This window comes from Microcebus murinus, chromosome 9 (genome assembly GCF_040939455.1).
Source record: "Microcebus murinus isolate Inina chromosome 9, M.murinus_Inina_mat1.0, whole genome shotgun sequence".
Classification (NCBI taxonomy): domain Eukaryota; kingdom Metazoa; phylum Chordata; class Mammalia; order Primates; family Cheirogaleidae; genus Microcebus; species Microcebus murinus.
The window spans coordinates 22,420,560-22,430,573 of NC_134112.1; the positions used below are offsets into that span (position 1 = coordinate 22,420,560).

The window sequence follows — 10,014 nt, forward strand, 5'->3', positions numbered from 1 at the left end:
TTACATAACTGGAAATTCCCCAGTAGAACACAATATTTGTTAAAGGGTAAGTAATAAAAATGTGCTAACTTGCAGCTTACAGATCTATTGTTAAAACTCAATAGTAATTATAGCAATCGCTTGGAACTTAAGGAAACAGAAGTTTTGGGAGGGGGCTATGATATCACTAACATTGTTTAGAAATGTGGTCACATGGTGATAATAAAAAGCAGATCAACTTTTAATTTTCGTTGGGTTTTAAGAATTATTTTTAAAATAGTCTTTATAGACAGTGGACCCCCCTGATTCTTGAACCCAGGGCAGGCCTCCACACCCACACCCCGCTTTGGGTATGCTGCTGCTTCCAGTTTTAATAGCTTGTGTATTTTAGGGCTTGAAAATGACTTGGTTTCAAGGCGTTTCAGCAGCGATGCGCTTGCTCTTTTAATTCAGTCGGTTTAGTCCTGGGCCAAGGGAGGAACAAATTCCATCAACATTAATAATAGCTAACACTCACCGGGTGCATACATTGTGCCGGGCACCGTGCCCAGTGCTGTCTGTGCGTTATCTCTTCCCTTCTTCCCAATGCACCCTGTGGGAGATGCACTATTATTACCTCTGGTTTACAGATAGGGAAACTAAAGCTTAGAGAGGCCAAGCAACTTCCCCGAGGTCACACAGCTAAGTAAGTGGTAGAGGAGAGATCTGGACCCAACAGCCTGACCATGATCTTGACCTTCAAGCTCTACTGCCTTCTACTGTGCGTCCCTTCACTGCACACCCATTAAACAGAACACAGCACACCACAATAGAATAGTTACTCCGGGGGTGTCTCCTCAGCGCCAGGAACTGTAAATACGCTACAATCCTCACAGCAGCCTCAGTAGGGAGGTATTTAGGACCCCCTTTTACCTAGCAACAGCATGACATTCAGCAAGGCATTGCTTTTAGATTACAGTCAGTAAATGACTGTATTCAAACCTATGCTTTTTTTTTTTCTTTGCTTTTTCTGTTATCTTATACTTTTTGCCTAAGGCATTCGGTGCTGTATGGCACGTTGAGCCACAAATAGACAGGTGCACACACAATGTGCAAAAATCCCCATGCCTAAGAAACAAGATGCTGTCAATCTAGTAGGAAAGCTAGGTACTCACTTTCCCAGCCTGCTCTGCAGGCAGGATGGCACGGGTCAGACCCATGAGGTGTTAAAAGGAAGTCGGCTGGTGGGAGGTGGGTGGGTTTTTAGAAAACTTTTTTTCTTCTGACAAAAGGAACAACGGACCGTCTCCCATTCTTCCTTTCTTGAATACTGATGGCAATGCTGGCTCTGCAGCAGCAATCTTGTAACCACGAGGCATAAGCAAAAGGCATTTCAGAGACAGCTGCCCTAACATCACAGTGCTGCTGAACCAAGACCAATAACCACCTACCTCTGTACTTCTGTGAAAAAAATCCATATTTATTATATTTAAGCTTCTCTTAATTGGGTACTCTGTTACTTACAGCCAAATACAACTTTAATTTATACAGAAAGAATACTCTGTTTGAGTAGCCTCACTTTCCGTATACCTGAATTAAGCCTTTGATGTCTATGCCTTTTTTCCCGTCTTCTTACATAGAATACCCTGAATGTAATTTAAGATACCTGATGCTGTAGACATGACACTGCAAGTATCTTCTATACTCATGCCCCTTCTGAGGATTACCACAAGAGGGTCTTTATGAGCGGATCCCCATGCTTGGTGCCAGGTGACTGTGATTCTTTGGCCAGAACTAGGTTGACCCAAAGCACCCATCCATATGTCAGCCAGTAGCCATGAGAGCTCTGTCCAGTATGGGCACTGTACTGATAGATATTGACCAGCACGCCTGTAAGAGAGAAGTTGAGGGATACACGGAGAAGACATAAGACAAGACAAGTCAAGGATAAGCAGAAACTAAGAAATAGAGAGAAGGAAAGTCAAACAGTTATGTGATAACAGAAGGAGGATCTTAGCTATGACACAGCCACTGAGGTAGGAAGCCACCAGTGATGGCTACTGAGGGAACAGTGAGATGGCCAGCCCCTTATCCTAGACCTTCTAGAGATAAGCTAAGGTTCTTTGGAGCCACAACAGCTGTTGTGATTCCTGGTTGATCATTAACCTTGCTCTAGCTGGTGAATGTCATTGAGCTTACCTCCCAAGACACACTTACAATGGCCCCAAAAGATCACATTAGTCCTAGGAGTCTGAAAGAGCTTAACCAACACGTTGGCAACCCAAGCTCATCATTCATTCCCATCATTGGTCCTAGTGACAGGCTGCACACACATCTGTGAAGCCCTGAGAGTACAGGCAGGGTGCCTGTGGGCCATATGTGGCCCAAATACATGTCTTATCTAGCCTACGTGGTATTGTGCAGCTGGCTGCCTTTTGATGGGTGTGTGCTCTTTAATTTGTCACAGTCCCCACCTCACCTCTCTCTACTCCTAATACCTGCCCTACTTTGTACATTTACATTATCTACTTGTAGGCACTTGAGCTGCAGCCTCAGGCAGAGTGTTGCAGAGGTGGCTATGTATGATGCTGAGGTATTCCACATGGCAGGACAGGAAGCTACTGCTCTCCCCAGAATCTGCCTCATTCCTAAGGGATATAGCATTGCGAGAGAAAGAGAGAGAGTGGGGGAGAGAGGGAGAGCACTGGTTGCTACCCCTGCAGACCACAGCGCTGCTATCTTCGGTCGCTTCCTCATCAACCTGCCTCTCCACTGCAGAGTGTCTGCTGCTCATTACTCCTGTCCCCACCTCTAACCACATCCAGCTCCACTTATCACCGCAGCTTTCTCTCTCCAGGCTTTCTGCTGCTTTTTATTATGCCTGTCTTGCTGGGTGTTCGAGTGGTTGACCTTTGTGGTCAGAGCTAATTAGTGGGTACTTTCCCTTCTGCTCAGCAAACCATGAATCTCAGCACAGTGTGGTCTCTGGGATAGTGGCTTTGGTTAGCAGCGTTTGCGAGCCAGGTCCTCAGGGGGTGTGCTTTGCCGTCAATCAGGTCTATTTCTATTTTCCAAAAGACTTTTGAGTCCAGAGGGATGCCAGCAGCCCGAGGGATCCAGAAAACCGGGCTAGTGCCGAGGTGTGGCTTGTCCAATACTGAAAACAGCAGCCTGTGGGAACAGTGAAGGGAGAGACCACTGCGGACTGGTGTCTGAGGAGGTCAGCAAGTTTTCCTTGCTGAATGGGTTAAAACAGACAAAGAAAGGATTGCAAGGGACATCTGAAACCTCAGAGGAGGAAGCCTGAGTACAAGGTGAGCAATGCCGCTGGGCATGGTGTACACACATAGGAGTGTGTGTGTGTGTGCGTGTGCATGCACATGAGCACGTGTGTGTACAAGGATTAGCACTGGGACCTGTACATAATAAAGTCAGGAAGGAAAAAATTATGCATGTCTTCACAGCTAGATGAACAAATTTGGAATCATTGCAGCAGGCAGTTGAGAGCTAAGAGATTGGGGCCCAGGTACCTGTCTCGGTGATGACATAAAGGCAAAGGTAAAGAGAGAGGAAATCACCCTAGGACATTTGGAAGGCATAATCAACAAGTCAGGATGATTGGCTCAATTCGAAGGGCTGAATGGAGGGAGTAGTCGATATTGATGCCAAAGCTTTGAGCTCAGGGGCATACTGGCACCAACCATAGAATGGAAAGTTCGAGGGAGCTGAAAGAAGGTCATGAATTCTAGAAGCGACATTTCATCTTCAGAAAGAGACCTTCCCTCCTCATCCATTTATACGGCTGCCTATGTGGTTAGCAGAACAGACCTGCCTCTGGCGTGCAGTGGGGAAGCCAGAAGCACAAGGACCAGCTTCTCTTTTACCTGCATTCCTGGGTTTCTTAGCTAACAGGACAAGACCAGAAGCTTACACTAGACATTGAATGGCTTCTGGGTCTTTCACTGAGGCCTGTGGCCAGAACGAGACTAACTAGCGTGTAAACTAGTTAGTCCAAGAGAAGAGCTCAGAAAATCATGCTCATTATTTGCGTGACTTCAGAACAATGCTCACATCCTTTTGCTGTCAAGTAGGTACCAACCGAATTTGGCACTGTCAGCGTTTTGGCAGGTAGCCAAAATGTTAAATGGAAACTGATCCTTCACAGGAAAAAAAAAAAGGAAAGGGAAAAAGATCTTTCTACCCCACATTCCTTGCCATAAAGCTCATTCCAGCCTCTGAAAAACCAGAGACCACATCCCTGTCCTTTACAATTCAAATGACTTTAAATACAGCACCCCCCCCCCCAACAACATCAAGTTGGGAGGCCCTAGTAAAGGCAATTGTTCTGAGGCTGTTCAAACTCTGCTAGGAGTTTGGGAACCTTTCTGCACTCCAAGCAACTAAATGGGGGCTGTCCTGGCAGGCAGTCTCAGGGCCAACTGGACTTTGATTTTCACAACACAATCATGCACTTGAGTCTCAAACTGGCTATGGACTTTAGAGCAGGGTCTATATAATTTTTAAATGCTAGCATGTAACCCTCACTATCACCCTTACCATGATGGGTTCATTTAGGGACATTTGGCTTTTCTCTGCTTCCAGGCATTCTGGAAATCTTAATCTGCATCCACATGACATTACAGCATAGTGAGCAGTTCTTCGGCGTATAGGTTTTATGCAAGTGGAACTGTGCCAGAGTACCACCAGCTATGCTTCTCCTAGCTGCTCTGATCCTGGGAAAATTAACTAACCTCTCTAAGCCTCAGTTTCCTTATCAGTAAAATGGGAATAATAATACCTAGTTCAGAGTGTTGTTGTGATGAATAAATTATATATAAAAGCTGTATCAGTTGTCTACTGCTGCACAGCAAACTACCCTAAAATGTAGTGGCTTAGAGAATAATCATGTTTATTGTTAATAAGTTAACAATTAGTGTTAATGGTTAATGTTTAATTATCTCACAGTTTTTGAGGATCAGGAATTGAGGAGCAGCTTAGCTAGGTGGTTCTGGTCCAGGGCCTTACCAGGTTCACAGAAGTCAGGCAGGGCTGCAGTCATCTGAAGGCTAGACCGGGGCTGGAGGATCCATTTCTAAGGTTGCTCACTCACACGGCTGACATGCTGGTGCCGATTCTGGGCAGGAGGCCTCAGTTCCTCTCCACATGGGCCCCTCCACAGGATTGTTAGAGTGTCATTGGAGCATGGTGACTGGCTTCTCCCAGAGCAATCGGTCTGAGAGACCAAGGCAGAAGTTGCAATGCCTTCTGTGGCATGGCCTCAGAAGTTACACATTGCCACTTCCACTGTGCCCTATTGGCCATACAGGTCAGCCCTGATTCAGTATGGGAGGGGACCGCACGAGGCACGAATACCAGGAAGCAAGGACCAGTGTGGCTGTCGTGGATGCTGGCAACCACAGGGCTTGCGCAGTACTTAACTAAATGGTAGCTGCTAATAGGGTTATTATCTGCTTATTATCACACACACACACACACACACACACACACACACACACACACACACACACAGATACACACGCGGGACCTCATTCCTTTTCTTTGGTTCTAAAATGGCCAGCATTGCTTTTCTGTTCTCAGATCTACTGGGCCACCAGTCCCATGGCAATGTCAGAAAGGACAGCACCCTATGACCTCGTAAGGGTGAGTCAAATAACTTGAAGATGTATCCCGAAACCTTGGCCTCCTCTCCTTTCCTCCTGCACAGGACGAGAAGCCCTACCTGCAGCTTCCTGGTTCCCTGGTGCTCTGAGTGCTGCAGGCAGCCGGGCGTGCAGGACACAGGCAGTCGCTGCTGCAGGAAGAGATGCTGACTTGCAGTTGGTGGCCCGGCAGCTGGGCAGAGAGCAGTGACCCAGGTCACCCCTGTGGCACCACGGGAAACATGACGGATATGGAAATGTGCCCTCATGGGGGCACCTAAAGGAGGCTGTCATGTCTCAGGCAGTCTGACACCTGGTTAATTGCAAGCCGCTGTCATGGTAGCTTCCCCTACACCGTCACAGCAGATGCTGCAGCTTTGATGAAACTTGCCTGGTGATAAGATGGCTGAGGACACCTCAGTGGCAGAAGTCGCCAGTTGCTTCCCAATGTCATTTCTCCCCTTATTCCACAGAACAGACTCCTAAATAGTGCCTGTAAACAAGGCACTGAGAATAAAATCTACATTTACCAGACTCTTTTTTTTTTAAGGTTTTTTTGTTTGTTTGTTTTTTGACACAGGATCTTGCTCTGTCATACAGGCCAGAGTGCAGTGGTGTTGCAATAGCTCACAGCAGCCTCAAACTTCTGGGCTAAAGCGATCCTCCTGCCTCGGCCTCCCAGAATGCTAGGATCCTCCTGCCTCAGCCTCCTGAGTAGTTGGGACTACAGGCTAAGTTTTAATTTTTTTTCTATTTTTAGTAGAGATGGGGTCTCACTCTTGCTCAGGCTAGTCTGAAACTCCTGGCCTCAAGCCATCCTCCTGCCTTGGCCTCCCAGAGTGCTAGGATTATAGGTGTGTGCCACCGTGCCCCAACCAAACTCTTTTGACAAAGTTCTGGCTACTGTGACATAAGTGGAGGTGGTATGTGCAACTTCTGGAGAGGGGGGCATGCCTCTCTTCTCCTCTTGCTCATTCCTGCTGGCTGGAACATTGAAGTAATGACTGGAGCTCCAGGAGCCATTTTGGTGCCCTTGGGAATGGAAGCCATTTGTGGAAGAGCAAAAAGTAGAAGAAATTTTGGTCCCTGAAACCATAGAAATTCATTCCAACCCTGGCCTACTGCCTTTAGATTTCATGAACATGAGAAAGAAATAGATTTTTAATTTTTCAAAGCCCCTCTTACTTTGTTTTCTTTCTGTTGCTTTATAACAAACTTAATGCCTGCTACACAACTTCCTATTGCAATGGCTATCATTCCAATTCCAGCACATGATCTGCCTCCAGGGCATGCATTTAGCAGAGACATGAAAGTCTGACCCCAGTAGAAAGAAGAGAAACCATCATTTATAGTTTTCTGCAACATGCAAGGCCCTGTGAGGGACTAAGATGAGTGGGGCTCATCTTGCGAAGCTTAACTATCAAATTTACATGGAGGAAGTCAGACAGCTGTGTGCAGTGCGTTGTCAGTTTCTCCTCCATTTTGGATTCCCCGTTGCCACCACTTTTTCCATACATTTGTTCATTCATTCCTTCAACAAATATTTATGAAGAACTTGCACATGCACTGGCTGGGTGCATCGTGCTATGCGCTGGAATCACAATGACATACTAAGACTGATGTAGTGAGTGTCCTGGTGAAGTTGACAGCATACAGCGATATTGTGTTGTATAGTTAAACTTTGGGTCCCTGTGCCTTTAAAAAAATAAAATTGTAATAGCATTATTTCTTATTTCAAAGATGACATGCATTCAATAAGAGTAAATAATCACATATAATTCAGGAACAACTATTTTTAACATTTTGGTGTTTTTATACTTTTTTAAAAAACACTGGGATTGGCCGGGCGCTGTGGCTCACGCCTGTAATCCTAGCTCTTGGGAGGCCGAGGCGGGCGGATTGCTCAAGGTCAGGAGTTCAAAACCAGCCTGAGCAAGAGCGAGACCCCGTCTCTACTATAAATAGAAAGAAATTAATTGGCCAACTGATATATATATATAAAAAAAATTAGCCGGGCATGGTGGCGCATGCCTGTAGTCCCAGCTACTCGGGAGGCTGAGGCAGAAGGATCACTCAAGCCCAGGAGTTTGAGGTTGCTGTGAGCTAGGCTGATGCCACGGCACTCACTCTAGCCTGGACAACAAAGTGAGACTCTGTCTCAAAAAACAAACAAACAAAAAAAAAACACTGGGATTATTTCGTTTTCAGACCTGCTTTTTCACTTAATATCCCATTGTGAACATTTTACCCTAACATATTCCCGCAACAATATTTTTAGAGAAAATCACGTATGCCATTAAATGGAGCTAATGTAATTTATCCAACCCCTTATTGTGGGACAGATAGGCAGGTCTTAGTTTTCACTATTATAAACAGCTGCTATAATGAATATGGACATAAACATTTTATATATTTATGATTTTTCCTTGGAATACATTCTTAAATATGGAATTCCTAGGTTAAAAATTTGTGTAAAATTCTAAGAGTTTTGGTACAAATCTAAGTTAACTTTCAATAGTTAGACAAATTTAGTCTCCCTCCAGCAAACCAAGAGTTTCCCTGAATGGTTCTTTTGTAATATGAAGACTTTGACAGGACTCCCATAACTAGATGAATCACTTACATCTCTGCATGAATCATTTTTCCGGCTGCTTCCCTTCCCAGAGGAAAGAGCAGGGCTCCCAGCGAGGCGAGAGTCTGGCAAAGGGCACAGGAGACCAGCCCTAGCAAAAGGCCTGCTCCGAGGGTAGACCTGCCCAACTCCTGCAGAATGTTCTAGCTGATGAAGGTGCACGTGACATTCCCGCCTCATGCAGAATGCTCAGATTCAAGCTCCAGGTCCCGCCAGCGGCAGTTAGATCTAGAGAAGATGATGCTATCTCTGCTTCTCCAACTTCGCCTTCTCACCCTTTTCCTCCTCTCCCTCATTCTTTGTCATCTATTATTTTCCAAAATGAAAATAGCTCTACTGGCTTTTCTGTTTATATCTTTCCAGGCAAGAAATACGGATCTACATCACCATTTGAATGGCTACTCATTACAGTGTCTCCAATTCTTGAATTTTTCGCTAGTGTGCATCTGAGCACTTGTATCTTTGCGTGCTTGTCCAGTGGCCTCTTTAGGATAAATTTCTTAAGGAGGAATTGGGTCAAAGTGAATGCAAACCACCAGCCTGCCCTGCAGGAGGGTGGTACCAACTTCCTTCAAGAGGGAGGGTCCTGGTGCGAGCAGGCATGGGGATTTCTACTTCTTCCTTCCTTGTTAGCTGAGAGAGGCAAGTCACTTTCCAGACATCCCCACCACCCAATCAACTCTTAAAACCCTTCCTTCCTTCCTCAGATTAAAAAAAAGAAGAACTATTTGCTGTCCTAGCCAGGAGTCCCATACCTTCTGTTACAAAGGGGTAAAATTAAAGGTTTTGTTTTGAAAACAAAACAAAAATCTCTGAAACCCAGTTCTGCTCAGTCATCATATGTTAAAAGGCTCGTGTGTGTGTGTGTGTGTGTGTGTGTGTGTGTTTGGTCTACATGGTATTTTCATACATAGGCACACACACATTCGATTATGTAGGGAAGGATGTGTGTCTAGGGGATATACACACGTGTATCATACCTGTACATGTGTACATAAATGTATATCTACATTGCATATATGACTGAAAACTTAGAGCAGAAAAATATAACCCCTTTTCAATGCCTAGATTGATATTTCCTATAGAAGTAATGAATATATCTTTTTCCCCATGTTTACAAATACTAATGAATGGTAAATATTTATAGTCCCTGATTTTCACAGCCATTGCTGATCTATATCTGGCATTTTTTTGTTACAAGCTTGTATCCTAAAATGGGAACGGGCAACGGCTGTGGGCAGGGGTGGTGGGGAGCCCACAGGGCTTTTTACAGTTTATCAGAAGGTGAATACTGGCAGCTGACTTCCACATTAGATCCACCTCCAAACCTCCCTCACCCCCAATAAAAACCACCCCTCTGAATACAGAGACTTGGTTACTCCCGTCATTGACTTGGTATCTACAGAAAAGCTGTAAAGCGGTTTTGATTTTTTTTTTTTTTTCAATGTAGCTTCTTTACATTTCTTAAGGAAAGGAGCCATGCAGGGCTCAAGCTGGGATGATGAAGCTGTAATCAGAGCATCTGGTCTCTCTGCTTCCAGCAAGGCTGGGCACTTCCCAACAATATGTTCCCTGAGGTTTTCTGGGTTAGAGTCAAGCCCCTGGGATACTGTCTCACAGCTAAGTAGATCATGCAATTAGGCAGAGGAGAGCATGTTCTCTCTTCACCGCCCCCCTCCTTCAATGTAGTTGCATCTGCAGTTTGTGTCGATTCTAATGAGGCTAGTTAGAAGTCAAGCCCTCCTGCCTTCCAGCTAAATGTTA

At 45.2% G+C, this 10,014-nt stretch overlaps 1 long non-coding RNA gene across 1 annotated transcript; it reads left to right on the forward strand.

Annotated features, from left to right (window-relative positions):
- The first annotated feature begins 2,855 nt into the window (after nt 1–2,855).
- On the forward strand, nt 2,856–6,152 carry LOC142872860 (uncharacterized). Its single transcript, XR_012920951.1, has 2 exons — nt 2,856–3,272; nt 5,557–6,152. It is a non-coding gene; the product is annotated as an uncharacterized LOC142872860 (long non-coding RNA).
- Nucleotides 6,153–10,014: the final 3,862 nt, after the last annotated feature.